Source organism: Melopsittacus undulatus, chromosome Z (genome assembly GCF_012275295.1).
Source record: "Melopsittacus undulatus isolate bMelUnd1 chromosome Z, bMelUnd1.mat.Z, whole genome shotgun sequence".
Taxonomy (NCBI): Eukaryota; Metazoa; Chordata; class Aves; order Psittaciformes; family Psittaculidae; genus Melopsittacus; species Melopsittacus undulatus.
The window spans coordinates 24,773,789-24,800,099 of NC_047557.1; the positions used below are offsets into that span (position 1 = coordinate 24,773,789).

Below are 26,311 nucleotides of genomic sequence, written 5' to 3' on the forward strand. Positions count from 1 at the left end.
CATAAGACATATTTGCTCACATTAATATCTGACAGGAATGTTGCAAATGCCTGGAATATAGACCCCGAAATTAATCGCATTTTGTATTAGTTTATGTGGTTCTTTTTTAATTTAATCAGATTTTGAGTTAATCGTTGGAGTTTTTCATTGCTATACTTGGGAGGATACTCTGCCTAAAACCACTGTTAGCCTGTGAAGTTATTTTTAAATAAGAATATATATTATTCAGAAGACAAAGAACAGATACTGTTAACTGACTGAATTTTTAAAGAAGCATTTCTTCTAGGTGACTTCTATGCTGAGAGGGGAACACTGTACCTGGATGCATAATCCTGAATAGCCTTTGCTGAACGAACTTTGCTTCCAGAAGGCCAGAAAAAGTTGCAGAAACTTAAGTGTTTGTTCTAGTGCATTGGTATCCTCGCTGAGCATGTTTTCATTGTGAAGTAATCTATCCTGCCTTTGACCTGTGAAGATACATACTTTCTGTTACTGATAGAGGAAGCTGTCTCCTGTTATGTACAGGTTACATTTCTGATGTTCATCCTCAATTCATGATTGTATGTGAGCCAAGGGTTTGTTATATGATGAATTTATTTAGTGATGTGCTTTTGGGTTGCTATCTATAATTTGTTTCTTGCTTATGTCAAATATTTCTGATGGATCAAAACTGAAATTTATAAATCCCAACTCTCTGAGATACGTTTTTTTGATCTTGACTCAAAATTTGGAGGATAAAAACAGATTTTAGGATCTTAACAGTGGTGTCTTGGGAATTAAAATGTTGTTAAAGATTATTTAAGACTTGAAGAATAGCAGTTTTTTCTGTTATCTGGCAGCTAAGAAAAGCCCTAAAGAAATAAGATAAATGCCTTTATTTAATCTTGGGTTTTACTCATCTATTACTTCTTTTCATCTTTGATAGCTATCTTTTTCTTTCACTGTAAATTGTTACATAACTGGAAGAAAAATCACTACAAACTTCTGATCTGTTTCAGCAAGGCTGGGATGAGGATTTTAGTTTGAATAAATTATATGTTTTGCACACTGGGATGCTTGGCTGATGTGTTTTAATGGAGGACATTTCAAAGAAATCAAAGATGCCGTTTTGCACAAGCAAGCCATTTTTAAAAGTCATAGTAGTATCAAGCACAAAATAGTCTGTTCTCAAAAAGACAAACTTAGAATAACTAATGCTTATTTTACTGCATGGCATACTAGAAGTGGAAGTGTTGTTGAGTGCTTGACATATTCTTCAGTATGTGTGATAGAATTTCCTTCTATTTTAAATACCTGTCTTCTTACTTAGCTAGGAAAAGGAGGGATCAGTTCAGCTTTGCACATGAATACTCCTTTGATCCAAATATTCTCCTGATTTTTTTTTTAGCTTGTTTTCCAGGGAATTGGTATAGAGTAAGATTAAGTTCCAAGCCACTATCCTCCCTCCTGTAAAGTGAAAACCGGTTATCTTCTTTTTCCTTGGTTCCCATTTATTTTCTTTAATTTTCTGTCTTGGTATCCATCCCTCCTTATTTCATAGTAGACATTAAATAGCTGCTGTGATATTTTAAGAAGGTATGAAGGGACTAATAGGGATTTCTTTTCTGTCTCAGTGGCTGCATGTTGTGGTGCTCTTCCTCTCTCCCCTGCTGCTGGAAACATGATTGGATTAATATAGCCTCGAACTGCTGTACAGAAACCCTTTGCTCTTCAGTCAAAAAAGTCAGTACAGTTCTGTGAATCATTTTATGAAAATATTGGATTGAGTTTCAAGCTTTGAGTCCCTGCTGATACATTAAATTCTTCATGGTATTGGCAGGGAAGAGGCAGGGGACCTTTCTTTAGCTAGATAAGCAAGAGAAGTGTCAACTCCAGATGCCTGGAGAGAGACTCCAGACAAGCTTTTAGTTCAATTGCAGAAGGACAAACTGGAAGAGACCTGTGGGACTTCCATATGTATTTAATTGCATTTAGCCTTTTGGTCACACAGAAAAAAACCCACAGAGGTCTCTGAAATATATGTATTTGTAGTCTTTTGGGTATCAATATGGGGGTGTTGCCCTTTTTTAAAGTATTTACATGTGAGTATATGCATGCATATATGAGTATAAGCTATAGTATTTCACGACATATTATTGACATAGGGCTGTCAAGATACAAAAAAATGAGAAATACCTGTCTTTCAGAGCCCATAGCATATGGAAGAAAAGTCAGTCTCTTCCTTGGGACATTTCCCAATGTTTGAAGTAAGTGAACTTGCATGGGACTGGTGCATGACTCAGCAGCACAGACACTCGGCTTCAGTGCTCTCCTGGAATCAGTAGGGTTGGATGTGCAGGAGGCAATTTTGTTCATTTACTTATCTTTCTCTGCAGACAGTTAATGACTTGTCTAATCTTCTCTCTCTGGCAGGGAGCCTTCATTGATTCTTCACATGAAATAATTTTAAAGGAAAGAAAAAAACAGTCATTATTGTTTACAGTTTGATGATAGCTATAGTAAACATGTCTGCCTAACCTGTCTCCTTTTTGTGTAAAAAAGGGTATTTGTTCTATCTTAATCCTTATCCAAGCAATATTACTTTTTAACGTTTCAGTGGCTTTATGTTTTGATATAAACATTTCTGCCAAAGCACAGCACTGTCTGATCACATGCGCTGCATTATAAATCTTCCCTTTGTTATATCCTTTAAGTTGCATAATGAAATTGAAAATACGTAATTATCATACACAGAAGGTCATCTTTGTGCCTTCTGACTTACAGAACTAGTTATTGATGCATTTTAAATGGAGACCTAATTAGTAATGGCGGGTAGAAATTTTGCTGAGCAGAATATTTTTAGAACCCACTTTTGTCCATTGCTGCAGAAGGCAGAATTTTTTTATTCCCTTGTCTGTATAGTTTATTTTTACATGAATTGCAAGCGTTACATTATTTGAGCTTGATTCTTCTCCACCTTTCCCCCCATTTCTCTCTCAGAAGACTCTGGTTCTCATTCATGTTCTTCATCTCTTTCATGCAGGGTGATGCAGTGTTTCAGCGCTGGCTACGTATGGTACTACTGCAGTTTAACCTGGTTTCCACTGATTTCAGTACCAGTGCAGTGATGCAGAAAGAGAACAGAAAATAATAATGGTTCATATTTTACAAATAAAGTGGTCTGGTTAGGAAGGGGTGGGTTATTTTTTTCATTAGTTTGGGGTTTTTTTCAGTGTTGAGTTTCTGGTTTTGTCCACATTTCTAGTCCTAATGACTGTGGAAAAAAGTTTAAAGACACCTCTCATAATATCAGACATAATCTTGGCCATCTGCAGTTTTAAGAAAACACCAAGTACTGTGAAGGTCACAGTAACATAGTAGGAGTTGGCAGCAGTATCTAATGTCTTTGACTGAGTCATAGGTTTGGTGTGACTGATCTGAAATTTTGGCCTTTCCTTGACAGGTCCATATGGGTGACTAATTGTTACTTTAAGCTCAGAATTAAGCTTGGTTATATATATATGTGTGTGTATATATATATATAATCTTATTTTTTTTAAAGAGCTTTTCATCTACCCTGAATTACCCCCTCTGTAGTAATTATACCTGTGTAATAAAATACCCTCACATCTCCCTGTGAATTTCCTTCTCAGTCATTGTAGATAATGTCACTCTTGCCCTGATTATAAGTATAGGTCAAAGAAAGGTCCAAGGTAAAATCATAAAGCCATAAATAAAGCGATTAACTGGAGGTTCTTTTAATTCAGTCTCTGATAATAGACAGTGGCCTAAACTACAGAGGAAACTTGCACTGATACTTTCATAGTCTCCACTGCTCTGCATCTTGAGGAATCACTGTGTCGAAGGAGGCAGTTGCTGTGTTTAAGGCTATCAGTGGATCTTGCCTTCCTTAACTTGTCTCACTATTTCTTGAGCAAATTTGGAACTTAGCATCCACAGCAAACTGTGGCAGATTTCCTCAGTGTAACTGAGTATTCTGTGGAAAAAGCACTTCCCCGAACCTTATGTTTCTCAGTATGCTTTGATGCTGTCAGCACTTGCATTAGCAAATACAGTGAAGAGTTTTTATCTATTCTTCCTTTCTGTGCTTATCAGCATTTTACAGAGATCAAAAGAAAATACATCTTTGTGTGTGATCTGTCCAAAAGATGATGACTCTCATACTGTCACTGCCTGGAATATTCTGTCACAATTTCAGAGATCTATGACAAAACCATGTATTTTCTGTGCTGTAGTTCTGCAGAATTTTGCCACTTTTGCAAAATTTACCTGGCAGAACATAAAATAGATTTTGTCAGTCTTGGTAAAGTACAGGGACACAAAATAGTGATCTTTAGGAAGAAAAGCTGGATTTTGCTTCACCTTTTTAGTTATAGTGGATGACTTCTCAAGCATTTATTAACGATTTCCATCTGACAACATCTTATTTTTTTATCTTACTTAGAAACAAAAACATTCAGCAAAAAAGCTTTTTAGACTCATGGTGTTTTCCCTTTGCACTTTGGGATACTATTACACATGCTTATGATTATCCACTCTGCAAACAATTGTCAGAAAAATTCATCTGTTTTCCAAGTCCCACAGAAGAACAGATGTGGAATTAAGTTTCAAACAATGTACACTTAATCACTTACATGTGGACACAAAATGAACTGGAGCTCAGTGGGAGCTGATTGGGTGCTTTGTTAGTTGAGCATAGAATGGAGAATTTGACTTTTTCTTAGGCTTCATTCTCTGAACAGTCCTTTGAAAACAGGACTAATAAATGAACAAGAAAAGGATCTGTTTCAGATATTTAACTCTCTAGAGAGCCAAAACCTCAGGGGACCACCTGAATTGAGCTGGGATATACTATGTGTATGAATATGAAAGAGAGATTGTGTATATATGTGTAATTTTCTTCCTTTATTTGAGAGCTCTTTTGATGCTGTAAAGGATATTGAGAAGTAAAGTAGCTGCATATAATCTGTGTGCTTTCAAAAGCAATGATTTAAACCAGCCAGCTCTGCCTGTAAGAGATTTCAAGTCAATGTTCAGTTGCTGGAATACCATAAGAAAGCAATTATGTTAGAAAACTTACTCATGTTGTGTTCTAAACCTCAGCCTTCATTGGAAATTCACTTAAAAAGATAGTCCATACAGCTACTTCAAAAATCTAGTCTTTATGGAGAAAAGGTTAGTAGTTAGGTTCTCTAGAACTATACAGCTTCATACTTCACAGAACTATGATTTTCAATCAGGGCATTGGATAATCATGGGACAGTCACCAAAAGTTAAGGAATTGTCAGATTCTCATTCTTGGAATTAATTTCTTTGTAACTGATAGGAAATCGCATGGAGATGGGGCTACTGATTATTGTTCCTAGTGTGATTGCTCTCTCTCATATATGTATCGGTCTTGGAAAAATGTCTACTAATAGGAATCTGCAACCTAACAAATTTATTGCTTGTTACATTTTGATAAACTTGATTAAGCAAACAAGGTTATGTATTGTTTCAGGGTTTATAGTGGTTCCTTGGAAGCTTTTATACACCCTTTGAAGTTTTAAAGTTGGTCCTACATATTATATTGGAAAATAAAGAGGGCTGTGAACTCAGTTGCAGATAGTTTGTCTCTGTAAAATAGAGCTACCCCTTAAATTTGAACTGGGGAATGAGGAGATTAGTAGTGATGCATTTTCCAGCCTTCCATGGAATAGGAATGGGAGTCCTCCATCTCACTGCTTTGTTGGCTGTTCTCTAGCTTCTCACCTTGCATGTTCATTAAATGGCCAATGCCAATTAAAAAGTTCATTGCTAATAGCAAAATACAATGTTTTGAGAGATAGAGAGAAAAGAAGGAACTTTCAGAAATGTTTGTTATGTTCCAGAGAGGTGTTGTCTCTTAGCTGAACTGCTGGAGAGCAAAATTTATAGCAGAGTTTATGTATCCTTTAAAAAAGAAATCTTTCATATGGATTTCCTGAGGCTGTTTTGCTCGTGCTCTGTGAAGTGATAGATTTCTTTCTTTTCTTTGTTTTTGGGGAGGTCTGCTTGACCTTAGTTCTTCATGTTTTGTTTCAAAATAATCTTCTTTCCTGGATATTAATTTGTTTATACCCTTTTTGAAAGAAAGAAAGAGATAATAACATTCAAAATAAACATCTTTATGCTCCTGTGTCTTGTTTTTTAAGCCTTTGTTAGCGTGACATGAATGGCTAAGTACTTCATGTTCTTTAAACTTGACTTCATGAATGTAGCTGATGTAGATATTTTGTGACTGACAAAGACTTTTAATAAATGCAGTTGTCTGTTGCCTTTACTAATCAAAAGTATGGGATGCGGCCAGTAGTTCTGCATGTGGCTGGTAAATCTCAAATGAGAAACTTAATTTTTAATGTGTAATATTTTGAGAGTATTTTAAATGGACTTACAGTGCATGCTGTGGTTTTAACAGTGGGGTTTGAAGTGTTCTAAAGGTACTAAATGCATAGTTCTTAGAGGTGACTGGAAGACATCCTAGTGTATTCAAAAATATACAGACCTTTGGATGAGAAGACCCTTGTAAAGGAGACTGTTCCCTTATTCCTATGGGCAATCACTTGTACGAAATCTGTTTTGTCAAGTCATCAGCCTCCAGTGTAAACCTAAAAAGGGTTTTTGCTTCTGCTTTTGTCATTGAAAGGCTGTTGCAGAATCTTGCTCTTTCAGACAGTTTAGAACCTGCATCTTAAGTATATTCAGAGTCTATTTACAATTATTCTGTTCCTGCTGCAGTGTTGACTTTAAATTTAAATATCTTCTTTCTTCTTGCTAATTAGCTGCCTGCAGTAACTGTAAGAAACAATAATAATTTTGTGACCATTTTACTAGGCTAAAGAAGGCAAGATGTCATATTTTTTTCTTATCTCTTTTCCTTTGATCAGTACAGTATTCCTTCCATGTTCCTTATCCAGCTTGAATGACTTCCCCTGCCGCTTGCATATGGATAATAAGAATTCTATGTAGTGCTTAATGTAAGACCTCACTACACTGGATTCTTCAGCAATTGGTAGCTTTCCTGTGGGCTAATATTTTTTTTGGTATATTTTAAGATTATACTGGCACTCATCATGCCGATATTTAGTTAAAGGTATTGCCTAAAAGGTTCTAGACCAGTTATAACATGGTTCTGAAAGTCTTCCTCTTCTCAAAATTATAGGTACATATTAAAATAACCATTCTTTAGGATTTCAAGCTACTAGTAAACTTTAAAACTGTGAATCTCGTGGAGATTGCCAGCAGAACTGTAAGTAAGAGGTTTTTTCTTTATTTTTTTAAAATTCATTGATTTAATTTAGAAAATAATTGTTTAATGAGAATGTGCATTAGTTGGTTTGGTTTTTTTAAGTTATAAACCAAACTCAAATTAAGTGAACCAATTTGTATCATCATCTTGCTTTCTCAATTGGAGACATGAGGAAAGCAAGGAATCTTCCTCCACTGCCATGGTTGAGAAAAGCTAAAGGAGAAGACATCAAATAATTTTTAAAGTTTTTGCATCAAACTTAAAAGTTTGGGTCAGGTAAATATCCTCTTGTGAGTTTCAGTAAAGCATTTTAGGGGGGCATTTTACCACGTTACCATAAACTTCCTTGCACATTGAGTAATGCCTTTAGGAATGTAAAGGTTAGTGACAGAAGAAAAGCAAGCAGGAAGCTAAAAATGAATATTCAAGGAAAACATGTCTGAATAAAATTTATATTCAGTTATTTGTAGTTGAAATTTTACAGGTTGGAAAGGACTGACGAAGATCAGTTTTAGCCTCAGCTGGGTAAGAGGGATAAAAAAAGTGGGATAGCCTTCTCCATCTGCTCCCAACCCTCCCACATCCTTCTACCCTCCACCATTCCTATTTGAATTGAATCCTTCCTGGATTATTGTGCAAACCCATTATTTGAGACTGAAGTTGGCCTGTGGCTCTCCAGTTCAGCTTTGCAAGTATGTCTGTATAAGAAATGGTAATGGGAACAATTAGTATGTCTTTTTAAAGAATTACCTCATAATAATCTCAAAATTAAAAAGAAAAGCAGAAACTGAGATCTGTTTTTGCCCTGTTCTTTACATGTTTAGATATGTTTCTCCTCTTTCTTTTTACACCTATACATGGATACAGTCTTTCATAATCTTGTATTACTAGGACATATTATGAAAAGATTGTCTCTATAGCAGTGTTTAAGCAAATTGGCTCCAGAGAAAGCTTAAAATGACAAAAATTACAAAGGCAAAGGAAAGCTATTTGTGGTAAACAAAACCACAGTTAATATATTTCTTTGTTGCTGTTCAATTCCCACCATCCCCGGGGCTAACTAAATCTTCCATCTGCAAACTGAATATAATTTTTAACTCTTACCAAGCAGCATCTAGCTCATTTCCCCTTCCTTGGGTTAGCATCAAAAGAGACTGCCTCTTTGTAAGCTTGTAAGCTCTTGCTGGAAATGTGGGCTGGATAGAGATGGCTCAGAACTTTCAGATGTCTGTAGAAACTGCAGGATGTTCTCCAGAATGGGAAAACTGGGCAGATAAGACTTGAGTAAAGATTTTAATTTCTGTAACATGCTTTTACTGAAACACTCAAGAAAGTCATATGAAATGTTGCTGAAGGTCTCATCTTCATATAATTTTCCTTTATCTTGAGTTTAGGGTTTGGTTTTTGTTTTTTACAAGACTGAAAATCAGTTCTGAGACACAAACTGGAGAAGAGCTGAAAATAAATCGGTGTGCTCTAGGGAGTAATTTTAGCTTTGAGTTAAGGTCTTGAGTGCATGATAGGCCTATTGGTTGGATAATATGCAGACAGACCATTTTCTGTAGAAGGAACTTTGCTTTGAGGTCAAATTGAATGGCTTATGCTCTAGATTTTGTCATTCAGCAAAATCATTACATGAATCACTGAAATGTTTCACTATTTCAAAGCACCTCTTGACTTGTGGAAGGTCACAGGTAGTACCTGTGGGTGCTTTAATTTGATAAGCTACTTTTAATGTCTATTTTTAAATTGCATTTATGAAAATGAAAGCTGTAAGGAAGTCACAAAAAATTAGGCTGATATAGGGTATACAATGTTGTTTTCCTGTCACCACAGAGGAGTCTGAAATTGTGTCTTGAGAACTCTTAACAGCTCGTTTGTGTTGTAGTAAGACAGCCCCTAGTTCTGTGTTTGATTGCTTTGTTAGATATCTTGTCCTAAAGGTAAAGCAAGTTGAATGTTAAAGCAAATCTGCTTTTCTTGGGGTGGAGGGGAGGCTTGTGCTTCAGGCAATTTTTTGTTTAGGTTGAAACCACAAAACAAATAGGTTCACAATTCAGTCCTGTTGCAGGAGTACTGTAAAACTCAGGAATTTTATACGGCAGTTGGGACTTCTTAATGATTCTTTCACTGGTTTGTAATAATCACATCTTGGGTCACTAGGATGATCCTCTAGCTGTATCTTTGGCCTGAGAAAGAGGTGTTGGATTGAAAACAAAACAAACAATGCAGCTGCTCATTTAAAAAGTGTGTGAGTCTATGAGATAGCAGGTCTTTTTTTCCACACTGTTACAATGAGATAGCTCTGCAACCTTTTGCAACAAGCCCAAGCTGTCTACTGATCAAATAAACACTGCGTTAATTGGTTATGTCTTAACAAAACTCCACATTTGCCATCTCAAGGCCTTTGGGAGATGGTAATGAGCTCTCCCTTGGAGTCTTTCCATTCCACTTCTGCCAGCAGACAGCTTTATTTGTAAATTTAGGATTTTGCAGGCCACAGTGTGTGGTAATCTGGGGGCAGATCACCCCCAGAGTAATGTAGCATTACTGCTAGTAATACTCATCAGAAGTTGTTATTTATTAAGCCAACTGACATTTCGGAAGAATAGCCGGAGCTGGTCGAGTGATTCTAGTGTATTGCTGAGAAGGATGCTACCAGTTAGAGCATTTAATGAGCAAGCCAACCTCTGGGCCCCTGGGTCACAAAGGGGCCTCAGCCTCCCCTGAGTCCTGCCCACACTCTTGCCTGGTGGCCCAGGAGCCCGTTTCAGCCCAGCCTGGGGCCATCAGTCTGTGTTGGAGCTGTGTTACCAGTGTGCGTGTTACAGTCCCTGCTTCTGTGGGATTGAACTGGAGCCTGCATTTGCCCAATGGCTGCTGGGCTGGCCATGGGACCTGTTTCTCTCACCACCCATGTCCAGGCAGCAGGTAGCTGAGCAGTGCTGGCCCCAAGATGAAGCTGCTTTTTGAGCTACTTTTTTTCTGGTTCCTCTTGGTGTTGGTCAAGCTGCAGCCACCGATAACAGCTTTATGGATGAAATTGAGAGATGGAACTTTTATAGTGACTGTGGATGTTCTTGTTGCATATGCTGCAAAACTGCTGGGTTTGGCAGCTGCTTGGACTGACAGAGGTGATGGGTTATAGGGAGCAAGACTAAAGGCTGTGGTGTGACTCATGGTGCTGCTGTGGGAGAGTGACTTGCCTTTTGCCTTATTGTCCCTGTGACACACAGATTTGACTCAAGAAACATGTTGTAAAGTGAACTTTCTAAGTGCGTTTACACCTTTAAAGTAAACAGTTCATGTCCTTTTATCCTCATGGGTAAAATAAAAGGTAAGATTTCCCACTGATTTCAGTGAGCATTGGATTGGGCTCCTTGCTGATCTTCTGTATTACTCACTTCCAATAAAGTTTTATGCTTAGGAAAAACTAACTGTAGAGGACAAAACTAATTTTAATAAATAACTTTACTAAAAATAAATCTGCATAGATTTTACTTCAGTTAGTAATGCCTGACTTGTTAAGAAATGCAGTAATTTGATTCACTTATCACTCAGGTGCTTATTGCATTAGGTAACAGGCTAAGAGGGATCTTTTATTCACAGTGCAGGTCTCTTAAATACTTCTGTATTTATTCTGTTTAGTTTTGTGGGAATTACCAGGATTATAAAAATGTAATATTTGGTTTAAAAATTTTAATGATGTGTAAAACTATGCTGTACCACTTTCTTGGTTAAGGTGGTGCAGTGGGAAAACAGGCATTAAGAGCAGGGATCAGCAGTGTATTAGAAGTACATCTGGCTTTTATTAGGTGTAAACTTCAGGGCAGGTGCATTTGGGTGAAGTATTTCTTGTAGTTTAAAAAAGTGAATTTTTATTTTTTGTTCTTATTTAAATACATTGCAAATTATGTTGGTCTCTATGGTATGCACTTTTGAATTTGCTTTAAATTACATGCATACAAGTATGTAGCATAATCTTCTGGATTGAACAAGTTAGGTAGATAATGCAAAAAGGAAAATTGGATTTTTTTTTCCTAGGTTTGTGTGAAACAGACTAATCAGGCTGAGAAATGTTAAAAAATCTATTGTACATCTCAAGCTGTTAGTTTCTTATGCTCTTTAGCATTGTAATTCCTTTAGTTTGGGGATTTTTATTTATCCTGCTAGCAGTGTACCCCTGAAGAAAATGCTTTCTCCTTCTTGTTTTGCTGTTATTTCTGAAGGTAGCCCTAATGATGCCTGTGAAATAGTTTTTTTAAATTTTATTTTATACTGTTTTGTTTTATACTGTTCTGCACTGATAGCAAAATACAAAGAACCCATTGAATGCATTATTTCTATTCATAGTAACATAATTGGTCATACAAACCTTCCTGAATTGAGTATTTCTTTGATTCGGATAGTTGCAGCTATATAATACACGGAAGTATCACACAGTAGTATATCTGAAGAAAAAGCGACTTGAAAGGGATATTTTAAGATACAGCGGATATATCTGTATTCTTTTTTTTAATATTATTTTTGCTGGGGAGCCCAAGTATACCCAATTCCTCTTGTGTATGAAGCCAGGGTATGTGAACAGGACTGTTATAACAACTGTTTTCTAACAGTGTCCAGCCCATTTGTTTCTCTTGTTGACTGTAAATAAAAAAACTTCAAATGAATGGCTTGGTATAGAGACATTTTCTCACTGAATTGTACTAAACCCCTTCTCCTTTGCAAGTGAGAAAGGAGCTAAAAAATAAGAATGTAATGTTTTCTTCTTTGGGGTCATGGGAAGCAGCCAAATTTGCAGCTAGTAAAGTAGAAATGAAGATATGTATTTTGATGTATTTTTGCCAACTGTTCTAGAAATCCATCTGAGTTACGGCAAAATTTGTAAGAAAAAGCTCCTGAGAGAGAAATTAAGAGCATACATGTGTTTTTCTCATTCTTATTTGTTTGGGAGGATTTGGGTTTCATTTTGGCCAACTGCAGCATAAGGAAAGTGCATGCTGACTGTGTGGTGATGGGGCAGTGGAAAGCATGTGGAGTTTCTTCTTAATAGCTTTTTCACAAATGTGGTTTAAAAAAGGAGCCTTTCTTTTTACTATAATACTTGGTATCCTTTTTGGGTGTATGTTATTTCTTGTGTGGGTGAGGATGATCATTGCTGTGCCTTTAGCAGGTGAATGGATCTATGAGAGAAGACTCTTCTACAGCCTTCTGCATGTGGGCTGATCCTGTCTTACCCTTCCCAAGCCTCTTTTCTTTCTTAGGGAGCCTAAACTTGAGGCAAGGAAATTTTTTTTAAAAGCACCAATTAATTCTAATTGTTGGAGCAATCCATTGTTTTCACATAATTAGAATTGATCGTGTTTTTTTGGGTGCTTGAGTCTGAAAAAACCAATTTGGCCTTTCTTGTTCAGGAAAGGTAGTATCTATCCCTGAGAATACTGCTGTATTTTCATTGCTGTGTTGACTGCTTCTGAGACAGAAGAGGGACATTGGAATAATCACAGCTACTTAGTCCAGTCGTTTTTTATTTGATTTTTGGGTTTTTGGTTTGTTGGGTTGTTTTTTTTTTTTTTCTGAAGGAATACTCCATATGCCAGGAACTTGGAGGCCATTTTAAACTGTGCTTGAATTTCCAGTGCTCCGAGTTTTCCTCTGTCCTCCGCAGCACGCTCTGTTATGATTTTTCTGTTGTTAGACCATCTCACCAAGGCCAAATTGTGGCTCCTTTTTAGAATCTACTGTTCTTTTATGTAGGGGAAGTTTCCTCATATATCCTGTCCTGATGTATGTATAAAAATGCACAACTTATTACTGTGTGGAATTCTGTAGTTCAACTTGACTGTATCAACCTTACCTTTATTGCCTTACTTGATTACTTTTGGTAGTGGGGATCCAAAACTGAATATGCTATTCCAGATGTATATGCCTGTAATGTAGGCTAAAGGCAAATAATCATTTATTAGCAGAGCTTAATCTGAAGATATACACCAAGATATTCTTGGCCTTCCTTGCTGCCAGGTCTAACTGCTGCCTATTTAGCCCACTGTCTGCCCAGACCCCCAGCTCCAGTTCAGAGAGCTGTGCCTTGGGTAGTCAGTGCCCAGCCTGTCCAAGAGACTAGACCATCTCAGGTACAGGACTTCATGCCTGCCCTTGCTGAATTCCGTAAAATCTGTGTGTGGATCAGTGGAAGGCGTTTGGAGGTGCAACATTCATACCACATAAGTTTGTGGGGTGAACATTCTATGTAGTTTAGGTTTTTATTCTAGCAGTTTATGAACTCTTGGTGTTTCTCCTAAGTTACATCTGATTTTAAAATGTTATAAATCAGAATAGAATATACAAATAATTGTAACTGTATTTTCAAATCTTGGCATCCTTTATTAGTAAAATATAGAAAAAGATGCAATTTCATGCATGCTTAGTGGTTTAATTGCTACTCCTCCATAGAATCACAGAATAATAGCATGGTTTGGTTTGGAAGGGATCTTACAGCTCATCTAGTTTCAACCCCTCTGCCATGGGCAGGTACATCTTCACTAGATCGGGATGCTCAAAGCCTCATCCAGCCTGACCTTGAACACTGCCAGGGATGGGGCAACCACAGTTTCTCTGGGCAACCTGTGCTAGTGCCTCACCACCCTTCTTGTGAAGATTTTTTTCTAAAAATCTAATCTAAAATCTCCCTTCTTTTAGTTTAAAGCCGTTCTCCCTTGTCCTGTAAAAAATCGCTCTCCAGCTTCCTAGTAGAACCCTTGTAGGTACTGGAAGGCTGCTCTAAGGCCTTCCCAGAGCTTTCGCCAGGCTGAACAACCCCAGCTCTCTCAGCCTATCTCTACGGGAGAGCTCCATCCCTTTTATTATCTTCATATCCCTTCTCAGAATTTGCTCCAACAGGTCTACGCCCTTATGTTTGGGGCCCCGAAGCTGGATGTAGTACTCCAGGTGGGGTCTCAGGAGAGCGGAGTGAAGTTTCTGCCTGACTTCCTCTTTGTCAGGATGCATCACTTCTGAGCTTGGAGGAGGTGATCCTTGAATATTATCCCTCTTTCTTGGGCTCCTTGTCCCTCCGGGGCTTTTTTGCCATGATACTCTACCGAGCAGATCCCTGAAGAGGCCAAATTCTGATCTCCTGAAGGCCAGGGTATGTTCTTATTTTTGTTTGCTCCTTAGTGATTGGAGTGATGCCTAGAATTCTGCATTTCTAGCAAAGCAGAAGTGCCCTTTTAGTGAAATATTACTAATGTGCACTAGCAGAGTTGTACCATTCCTCCCACCAATATTCATCATAAATACTGCTTTATTTTTTTTTCACTCTGTACATTTCTTACATTTTATTTCAATTATTTCTCTAGGTATTGCCAAGCATCTGAATTAGTTGACCAAGACCTAAGGACTTGGAACAGTGGTGAGTAAATGAAATTCAGGTTATAATATCTGGTATTTTCACATGCTCTCTGAAGTCTGACTGCTGCTTGAGTGATGGAAGGTGTGGAGTAGATTATAACTTTTGAATATTTTCATCTAGGTGCCAAGTTCCTCTTAGAGCATTTGTATGAGTTTTTTAAGCAAAGATTGTAAGAAGGTGAAGAGGAGGTTGCCTTAGTGACTGCTTTTGATAAGGGAAACCTTCTCCCATCAGCTTGACTTAAAAAAATACTGAACTTTTAAGTATTTCAAGCAGAACTAGTTGAATCTATACTTGTTGAAGCAATAGCCTACAAAAATAAGAACTAAATGCACTGCAGTGAGAACTTCCTGCCTTGGTTTTATTTGCTTTAATGACCTCTGAAAATTACATTTGTGTAGCTCTGAATTTCTAGAAATACTGTTCAGTTAAAACTGTCAAGGAATTTATCAGTTTTGAACATATACCTTCATGTAGTTCTGTATTTACTATCTCCTTTCTATTTCTGTTTGTATGCTACAAGAAAAAGTGAATAAGTGAATTTAAAGTGAATTTGTCATTTAATTATGGATAGTTTCTTTTTGCCTACTGTTTACCTACCATCATGCTCCCATGCTCCACCCTCTGACAATTCTCAAGATTAAACTGCTTATTCATGTATCATCAGAGCACAAGTGGAATGAATTGATAGTTCCTGTGCACTTACCATCCACCTTATTCCTGCTCCTTGGTAAGAATGAAACTTGTACTTTCCAACTTCTGAGTTTGCCAGAGCATTCAAGAGTCCTCAAAAATAAGAGGTACATTTTCTGGTATTTATGTTGATTCATCTAGTACTCCAGAATAAACATTACAGGTCCTTGCCCACTTTGAATGTGTTCTGTTATTTAGGACGTTTTCAGTCACCCAAACAACATTCAGGTTCCCATAGAAAAAAATCCATGTTTTGCCCTTGCCCTTAACTGTGGACTTAATAGGAGCCATGTTAAATGTCAGGATCATGAAGAACTGTGCAGGAAGGAATCCAAATTACATTGAGCCTCATTAACCAGTTTTGTCCTTGCTGAAATACCTACATGTATATAGATTTATGTGGTTTAATTTACCTATGTACCAACTTGACACATGTATTCATGCTCTGTGTAAATTAGATGTTCCACAATATACAAGTGTGCCACCTTGTTGAAACAGATGTGTTAACCTAACAGCTACCACTCTAGTGCATGCATTATGTGATCCCACAAAACCTGAAGCTATTTTTTGTAAAATTTCTTTGCAAGTGGTAATGGACAAGTTTTCTCTGTGCCTCTTCACGTATAGGGTCTGATAAAACCATATGCCTGGTGTTGCTTGTCCCAAACATTCTCAAATAAAAGATGTCCTTCTGTCAAGTTAAACATACCAATTTTTTAAAGGAAATTTAATTTTTTTCTTATTTTAAAAGTTTTTTTAAAAGTAGCTCTAAAACTTGCTATGGTTTCTGATTGTTGGTGACTCATATGTGTTTAATAGTCTTACAAACAACTTAGTAATTCATGAGAAGCAGCTTCTAGATTTTTTACTGACATTTAACTGCATGACTTCAAAATGAAATAACCTCCTTCTTTATAGAGTGGTGACACTTGTTATTCTATGATTAGTATGGTGGCAAGTTGGATGTTCTGATCCGAGGCTCTGATTCACCAGAGAATCATCAGATATGCATAATTGCTGTTGAAATGCAGTTAAAATGCTATTTGTTTAGAAACTAAGGAGGTGTCTAAGGGTTTTCTTGATCAGGGGAAAATCTGATGTACCAGCTTTTTTTAAACCAGAACCTTGCTCCTCATAGTACAGATTATAGTGAGATGTTGTACCAAACTGACAGCAGTTGCTAGGGCTGATAACTGAACTGTGGAGTGCATGATACTTTGTCTGACACTGGTGCATCATAGAGAGTTTATAAACTTTATCTAACAATGAATATAGGAATTTATACTTTCAAGTTTGATGCTTTAAGAAGCTGCTAGTTAAAAAAGAGACTTCTTATTGATTAAAAATTGGGTTTTGAATAGTGTAGAGACCTCTTATAGTGATGTGCCTTGGACCAGTTAAGAGGGGAGCCCTATAATGATCGGCATCATAACAAAAACACTAGCAAATGCTTTAAGAATGTGAAGCTAGTGTAAACAGTGACTTCAGCAACTGTCAGCAGCAGTAGGTGGGAAACCAACGTAGAGGACTGAGTGCAGTGGTAATGGTAAAATTGAAAAGTTAATAAGATTAGCTATGTATAGATATAATATGTAGAAAGAAAATTGGAATTACAACTTTGCTGTCATAATAGTTTGAAAATAATATAGTTTGTCTCCAGATGTTCTAATGAGCACAGCAAAGGCCTAGATGCCTGATTTTTCTTCATAGGCATTGCAAAAGTTGTCTTGGGGAAATATTTGAAAATAGCTAAACACTTAATTTAATAAAAATGTTCACTTCAGTTGCAATGAAATAATTAATAAAATTTTAACTGAAAGGAAAAAATAAACAACTGAGAAAAAAATGTAAGGGTAAAATTATCTTCTGATGTACTCCTCATGAATCTTTGGTATTTTGGTCTTTTTTTTTTTTTTCTTCCTAAGGTTTCAATTTAATTGTAAGAGCATTCACATACTTCCTGACTTGTAGGCATGCCTCTTTTGTTGCAATATGAGTAGGATGCAGGTTTATAATGACTTTCTAATAAACATGATAGATAGATTCCAAGATTCTATTAGGCAGCAAAACACCAATTATGATATGTAAAAATAAAATAATCAAGAATTGATTGTTTCGTGCAGGGGTGCTAAGTTCCTTTGTGAACCTGCACATCGCAGCTGATGGTGATCCATGTATCAGTGAGATGTGCAGTAAAGGTCAGATGCTGCACTAGGTGTTGGTATTGGACATCTCTGGAAGGCAGCAAGTGTTAATGTGGTTGGATAATGTTAATCTGGTGAAGCTGGTATTGATAATAAGGGTAGTCAGTGAAGATCTGGAGGTTTGATCCCATTTGCAAAATATTAGCCACTTGCTAGGTTTTTGCCAGAGTTCAGTATATAAGGTGCAGTTCTTGGACCATGGACTTTTGGTATCCCAGCTTACTCTAGAACCTGCCAGCTGATGTGACAAATATTGTGTTACATGAAAATAAACATTTTGACCAGCCAGTCTGGTTCCACTACAGGCAATAATACTTACCTAGCTTTCATGTGTAGGGTCCTGGTTGGCACTGGAGGATAAGGGTTGTGCTTCTGCCCTTAGGAACTACTGGGAAAAACCAAGGTGAGAAAAAGCAAATAGAGTGTCTTTCTGCAGATCTTTTTTCATGGCGTGACAACCCATAGAGAGAGGAAGGCTTTTTTTTGCTCAGGGTGTTCTAGCTGTCATCTTCTCTATGTGCTGAACTTTGTGACTTCAGGAATTACGTTTTATGTTCCTGAAAAAGCCCTGACATATTTTAAGCCTGAAATAGAAAAATTGGTAATAGTTTTGAGGTGACTAAAAGGTCCCCGAGTGTTAATTTCATGTGGTTCACAGCAGACTATAGATGGGGACAGGGAGTTGATTTTTTGGGTTTTATGTTTGATTTCGGGTGTATGGTTTTGTTTATATCAGCACATAACAACACATAGGCAGGGAAGGTTTTTTACTTCTGGAAGCCAAAATAGAGCTGTAGCTAGTGTTGCTGGTTTTACTAGTTTTTGTTAGCAGCCAGAGTAGATAGGAAGTTATGTATTTGTAATGTAAATTTGTAATTTATGTATTTGTAATGAAAATTTGTAATTTTCCTCTATGAGTACTCTCTTTTCTGTTTCTGTTTTTTTTTCTTTATTTTATTTTCCATATAATGTATCTGTTTTTTTACTAGTTCTGTGGAGAACTGTAAGATGATTTTAAAACACTAATTCAAAATTGCACCCCACATACATTTAAGAGAAACAAAAATAGCAGTGGACATTTTTTCACTTTCTTTCCTTTTGTCTATTTTCAGAGGGAAAACAGAATGAGTTACCAAGTCAGGAAAATAATAAGGGTTAGAGTTCCTTGCTTGGGAAGGCAATGGGAACTTTCAGATGCTGTAAACCACACTGAACTGTTAATTTGCTTATGGAGCAACAAATACAATGGCTAATTTTAATTTTGTTATTTCTGGAACCAAGTGCAGTTCTTGACATGGAGATGCCATGCCACAAACAGAAAGTAAACAGCATCTGCAGCCACAGGAAGGAGTGGTTTAATGGATAGAGCTGCCTGTCCTGACTCTTGCATTTGATTTCTGCCTCTGTTATCAATCTGCTAAGATATTAAGAAAGTTAATTAATTTCTCACTCTTTTTGTCTGTTTAGATCACAAAGCCTTTTGTCCAGATACTGCTCCTAAGATCAGCTCACTGTGCTTTGGTGCTTGTGGTGTCTTTCTGTTGCTACAGCATTACTATTTTTACTTGGAGAGTTTCTCTCATGTGGTGATGTTAAATACCAGGGACTCACTGTTCAACATGAAGTCTTGAGGCACTTCAATATTAATTCTGCAAGAAGAAAGCTAGTAATACTAGTCAGACCAGGGCTTAATATTGCTTTTGGTCTGGTGCAACTGAGGATGATGCCAAAAGGGACAGTACAGCTTTGACTTACTCGCTTCTCTGACATTAGCCCCCAGCCCCAAGATGAGTTTAAGATAAGCAGCTGATTCAATAAAAAAACTGACTGCCTGGGAAGGAAAACTACATCAGAAAAATACACTGGCCTGGCTTGTCCCATGGCTGAGAAGTTACTAGTTTTAACATAAGGACAAAGAAGGAATAAGCACCTGGAAGTAGGTGGGGAGAGTGGTATTGTTTCTTTCAGCAACAGGTAATAAATACACCAGATGAGATATAGCATGAAAAACTAGGCTTATTAAGAGTTGCATTTTGCAGCCAGATTTTGAATGTAGCAGAAGAATGTCTTGCAATGGATGTGCCAGCCCAACTTTAATTCTGCTAATGTTAGTTGCTGATGTTAAATATACTTCACTGGGAGTATTTTTTTCTAACATAGCTTATAATTTCTAACATAGCAATCATTTTTGTGATCCACATTACAATTTCAAGACATATTTCTAATGCCTAAATGTAACTTTGATTTTATTTAATTTGAATTTACATTGAAATCCAGTTAATCTTGCAGATTGATCTGACAGAAGCTACTCTTGATGTGATATATCCTACAGACATTGTATTCATAATTTCTCCTTTAAACTCCCTCAGAAATCTTTATTCTTCTTTGAAAATTATTTCTGTAATTGGAGTTGGCTCTTTTAAGGGTATTTTTATCCACTGCCCTTTATTTTTAAATGTATACACCAGATTAGATTGTTTCTTTGATCTTTCTTACTTTCATTGTGAGCCTCATGTAATAAGATCTAGTGTTGAAGGACCTCTCTTCTTCCCTACTTGTCCTAAGTGTCCACGAAACAGAAGGGTGAGCAGATGGAAAAAGAAAGAAGTGAAATGTTAAAATGATATTGGAAAATGTAGTGACTAATTTTAATTGAGGAGTTTTTACATACAGCCTACATGCCTGTGGGGATGTGAATATTTCCTGTTGATTACATTCATGGGTGAGGTTGCTGAGTGAGTTCAGCTAAGCAAGGGGCAGCTCAAAAATTAAGCATTCCTACGAGAAGACTGCAGCCTAATGGGGATCCCAGCCCTGAAACCATCCATACAACTGACCTAGTCAGTGATGTTGCTGAAATTTAACATCTGTTATTTCTTACTGCCCACTTTTTTGGCAACAGCCGATCTTTATTTTTTCCATTATAGGCAGCTGTTGGAACTAGAAAGAGCTGGAGCTTGTTTTCAGATGTGCTAAATAGACTGTGTTTTACCTTTGTTCTTTCCCCCTTCTTTCTACTACATACAGCACACTGACTTATTTCAGAAGTGCAGGATCTGTGAGATGGAGGATCTGTGAATATTGTGTTCTAGATATTTCTGAAGATAAGCAGATGTGTTGGCCTGCACATATAAATAATTTCTTAGAAAAGACCATCATAAACTCTGGAAAACATATATTCTTAAAAATAAACTGTCGGTGAAAGAAGAAATCTATATATATAGATTGTGAAGGACTGATTGTCAGGAATCACGAATATTATTTTTGAAACCTGCCTTCTACCCTGCCTGTGATTAGGGTTACCTTATGCACAAAATAGAGAAGTGCGCAGAGCTCAATAGTAGAGCCAAGTACTTTGTGTTCAAATAGAACAGAACTGCTTGAAAGAAATAGCTCTTCTTTCATTTCTTGAGACTGACTTACCCTTTTTCTCTGTCCCACAGAGGATTTCTCCTCTAATATTATTCTGGCCCTCTCTAGCTTAAGCTATTAAAGCTGTTGGATTACTTTTTCAAAGAGGTATTAGGGACTCTAAGCAAGCTTGCAAGTAACCTGTTGAAGGCTGCTCAAACCCACGTGTCTAAATACATTGTGGAACTGAAGCATAAGAAAACAATATTGATTTTATTCAGAAAGGGTATTCAATGAGAGTTACGAACTGAGAACTGGGTGGCTTGGTGAGCAAATGTTACTAAGCTGAACTTCTTATGAATACCAGGGAACACCAAAATTCCTACTTCACTGTTTTTTTAGAACAACATGAGGTCAATAGAGATGGAATTTAATAAAGGTCATCTACTGATACATGAAGTCAGGAATCCTTGACACCTAAGTCCTTTAATCTGCTCCTGCTGCTACTGTTCTCCATAGAAGCAGTGCTTCCCTCAGTCCAGTAATCACAGCTGCCTGCAAGGTAATGCAGGAGGGCTTAGAACAAAGAGTAAACAACAGTGAGAGAGTATTACTGACTTTCAGTGCAGTAGAATAAATGAGAGGAATGGATGGGAGGAGGTAAGGTAACATATCTGACCCAAAGGTACATGTCACCTTGTGCTATACATAACTCTTAAAATACAAGAGGATTCCCATGGAAAATATATTACAAATTAATATCTTATTGTTCTGAAGTATTAGAATGGTAATCTGGTGAAACAGTTAAATTTCCTGACAAAATGAAATAGTGCAGTAATTAAAAAAAAATCACTATATCGAATTTAGGCTGATTATTTTCTTTCATTCTGCACTCTATAGCACACTTTTTTTTTCTGTCTAGTTGATAGGAAGTTGCAGTAGTCCTTTATTAGATAATTTTTAAATCTATCTCTTTAATAAATATTTTCATAAAAATTCTTTGGGGAGTAAAATTTAATGCAGTAGAAAAATAAAAAAGTTTATAGTCTCTAAAGATTTGTAGATTTTATTAAATGAACACAAAATCCTTTCCCGCAGATAATTCTTTTTTGTGTGTGTATTGGAAAAATTGAGAAGAACAGAAAGAATTTCTCTATCAGGGAGGTTGAAAACATCCCTTGAAATTCAACTAGTTTTCCAGATTGCATTGACCATATTTCTCTCTGGAGATGGGATACCATTCATATCTCTTCCTGAATCTGTCAAATCCATTAGGAGTATAATAATAAAGTACTCTTGCATGCACGTACATCAAGACAACTTATTTAATGCAACTGAAGATTTTCTAGTTCTGCCTCCTTGGAATTCGCACTAGTCTGTCCTCTGATAGCTGGTTATCAAGTTGGTTTTCTTTGTTACTGATTTTGGGGTTTTGACAGTTGTTTTTCAGGTACTTGGAGGGACACCACCTCAGAGATTCTGCTAGTTTACTAATGCTTGTGTATATAGGTGGACGTTGCTTAGTCTACATGTGCAATATCTGAGTTAATAAAAAAGAGATCAACCAAATGCCATTACTCTGCTTGGAAAGTCCTTATCCCTTTTAGTTTTATTTCTTTTAGTCATCAATCTGTTCCTTCTTATTAAAGGGAATCAGTGAACAGTAATAGCACACTTTAATTTGAGCTACTTTCAGCAAATGATTAAAAAATAAATAATCGCAGCTGTTTTAGGGGGCATTCAACTAACAACGTGAGATGAGAATTACGATTAGCAGTGCAAAATCATAATTTTTAACATTTTGTGACAGTCTGAAAGATTGCTGTGTTGTTCTAGGTGTGATTGTGGCTTGTTTGCATTCATGTCTAGCTGATATTCCGACACTCTCACAGTGGTCTGCATTAACGGCTGTGCCTATAGGAGCTCACCTATCATTTTTACGAGCTACTGTAGATGTATATAAAGTGCTAGTGGGGAAGGAGGTATTCAGGGTGAATGAAGATCTTTCTCTTCCATCTTGGCTGTGCTATGGAGGAGTTCACTCTAGGATGAGCAGAATGAAAATGAAGTGAATAAAAGCTTAGAGGAAATACACTTCTTAAAACATTGCAGGTGCTAGAGATTATTTGCTTTATTAACCTGAAATGATGTGAAATGACATTTTATGAGATGATTGGTTAGGAGGATTAGACAGGTTAATAAATGGTTAAAAGGGTGGTGTCATAGTCAAGGGTTTGGGTGTCTTGGACATGGAGCCCACATTTGTAGGCCAGGCCTACTGGGGTCTGGTGGAGCTGCTCTGATAAAGAAAGGGAAGAGTGGTTTTGCTGGGAGGCTTGCCAGACTTGTCAAGGATGCTTTAAACTTAGTTGTGTTGGGGGAGGGGAGCATCATTCCATCCCAACACACCCAGTCAGTTGCCAGCACCTATAATAAATGCTCAGAGCAATGTAGTGATATTCTAGCTGCTCCAGCCACTGAGCCGGCTTCATTTGGAGCTAGGATCAGATGCCTCTATACAAATGCCCGTAGAATGGGGAATAAACAAGAGGAATTAGAGATGTGGGCACATCTACAGGGCTATGATATAATAGGCATCACTGAAACATGGTGGGATGGCTCCTTTGACTGGAGTGTTGGAATGGAAGGTATACAGGCTCTTTAGAAAAGACAGGCCTGGTAGGAGGGGAGGGGGAGTTGCCCTTTATGTTAGGGATAGGCTGGAGAGTATGGAACTCTGTCTGGGGACAGGTGATCAGTTAACAGAAAGTTTGTGGGTCAGGGTTAAGGGGAAATCGGTGATGGGACACATTACTGTGGGGATATGTTACAGACTGCCTGATCAAGAGGAACCTCTGGATGAAGAACTCTACAGACAAATAGGAAAAGCCTCACACTCGCAGGCCCTTGTTCTCATGGGGGACTTCAACCACCCTGACATCTGTTGGGGCAACGGTACGGCCCGGCACAAGCAATCCAGGAGGTTTCTCGATTGTGTGGAAGTAAGAGAGGAGCCAATGAGAAGAGGTGCCCTGCTTGACCTCATGCTCACCAACAGGGAAGGGGTCGTTGGAAATGTGACTCTCCAGGGAAGTCTTGGATGCAGTGATCACGAGATGGTTGAATTTGAGGTCCTCAGGACAGTGAGAAGAGCGTGCAGCAAGCTCACTGCCCTGGACTTCAACAGAGCAGACTTTAGCCTCTTCAGGAGCCTGCTTAGCGAGGTTCCATGGGATATAGCCCTAGAGGGCAAGGGGGCCCAAGACTGTTGGTTGATATTCAAGGATCACCTGCTACAAGCTCAGGAGTGTTGCATCCCAACTAGAAGGAAGTGCAGCAGGAGGGCCAGGAGACCTCCTTGGATGGATAAGGAGCTGCTGAGAAAATTTCACAGGAAAAAAGAGGCTTATAAAAGGTGGAAGCAAGGACAGGTGGCCTGGGATGAATACAGGGATGTTGTCAGGGTAGTTAGGGACCAAGTTAGGAAAGCTAAGGCCCAATTGGAGCTAACCTTGGCAAGGGATGTTAACGATAATAGGAAGGGATTTTATAGGTATGTAGCGGCTAAAAAAACAGACTAAGGACAATGTAGGCCCCCTCCGGAAACTTTCGGAAGAACTGGCTACACAGGACTTGGAGAAGGCTGAGGTTCTGAATGGCTTCTTTGCCTCGGTCTTCACTGGCAAAGGCTCTGACCGCAGCACCCGAGTCTTGGAAGGCAGACGCAGGGACTGTGAAAATCTAGACCTTGGGCCAACTGTACGAGAGGATCTGGTTCGAGACCCTTTTAAGAACCTGAACGTACACAAGTCCATGGAACCTGAAGAAATCCATCCGCGGGTCCTGAAGGAGCTGGCGAATGAAGTTGCAAAGCCACTGGCCATCATATTTGAAAAATCATGGCAGTCAGGTGAAGTTCCCAATGACTGGAAAAAGGGAAATATAACCTCCATTTTCAAGAAGGGGAAAATGGATGACCAAGGGAAGTACAGACCAGTCAGTCTTACCTCTGTGCCTGGCAAAATCTGGGAGCAGCTTCTCCTGAAAGGCATGCTAAGGCACATGAAAAACAACAAGGTGCTTGGTGACAGCCAGCATGGCTTCACTAGGGGGAAATCCTGCCTGACCAATTTGGTGGCCTTCTATGATGGGGCTAGAGAACTGATGGACAGGGGTGAAGCAGTTGATGTCATCTACCTGGACTTGTGCAAAGCGTTTGACACTGTCCCACATGACATCCTTGTCTCTAAATTGGAGTGTCATCAATTTGATAGGTGGACCACTCGGTGGATAAAGAACTGGCTGGATGGCCACACTCAAAGAGTTGTGGTCAACAGTTCAGTGTCTGGCTGGAGACCAGTAACGAGTGGTGTCCCTCAGGGATTGGTGTTGGGACCGGTCTTGTTTAACATCTTTGTTGCTGATGTGGACAGTGGGATTGAGTGTGCCCTCAGCAAGTTTGCCGATGACACCAAGCTGTGTGGTTCTGTTGATACGCTGGAGGGAAGGAATGCCATCCAGAGGGACCTTGACACGCTTGTGATATGGGCTGATGCCAACCTCATGAAGTTAAACCATGCCAAGTGTAAGGTCCTACACCTGGGTCAGAGCAATGCCAGGCACAGCTACAGGTTGGGTAAAAAGGAAACTCATGGCAGTCCTGCAGAGAAGGACTTGGGGGTGTTAGTCAATGAGAAAATGAACATGAGCCAGCTGCAGTGTGCACTCACAGCCCAGAAAGCCAACCGTATCCTGGGCTGCATCAAAAGGAGCATGACCAGCAGGTGGAAGGAGGTGATCCTGCCCCTCTACTCTGTTTTTGTGCGACCCCATTTGGAGTATTGTGTGTAGTTCTGGTGTCCTCAACATAAAAAAGACATGGAACTGTTAGAACAAGTCCAGAGGAGGGCCACGAGGATGATCAGGGGACTGGAGCATCTTCCATATGAACACAGGCTGAGAAAGTTGGGGCTGTTCAGCCTGGAGAAGAGAAGGCTGCATGGAGACCTCATAGCAGCCTTCCAGTATCTGAAGGGGGCCTACAGGGATGCTGGTGAGGGACTATTCATTAGGGACTGTAGTGATAGGACAAGGGGTAATGGGTTGAAACTTAAACAGGGGAAGTTTAGATTGGATATAAGGAGGAAATTCTTTCCTGTTAGGGTGGTGAGGCACTGGAATGGGCTGCCCAGGGAGGTTGTGAATGCTTCATCTCTGACCGTGTTCAAGGCCAGGTTGGATGAAGCCTTGGGTGATATGGTTTAGTGTGAGATGTCCCTGCCCATGGCAGGGGGGTTGGAACTAAATGATCTTAAGATCCTTTCCAACCCTAACTATTCTATGATTCTATGACTCTATGGTCTAGCAAGGCTGTAACTTAAAGCT

General features: G+C 38.4%; 1 protein-coding gene across 3 annotated transcripts in view; it reads left to right on the forward strand.

The window, feature by feature from the left end:
- The window catches only part of LHFPL2 (LHFPL tetraspan subfamily member 2), a 126,033-nt gene that overhangs the window by 50,735 nt on the left and 48,987 nt on the right, over positions 1 to 26,311 (forward strand). For all 3 annotated transcript variants that reach the window (XM_034072763.1, XM_034072761.1, XM_034072764.1), the window contains one exon: positions 14,626 to 14,678. The gene's annotated coding sequence lies outside the window, so the exon portion shown is untranslated. The remainder of the gene's footprint in view (positions 1 to 14,625; positions 14,679 to 26,311) is intronic.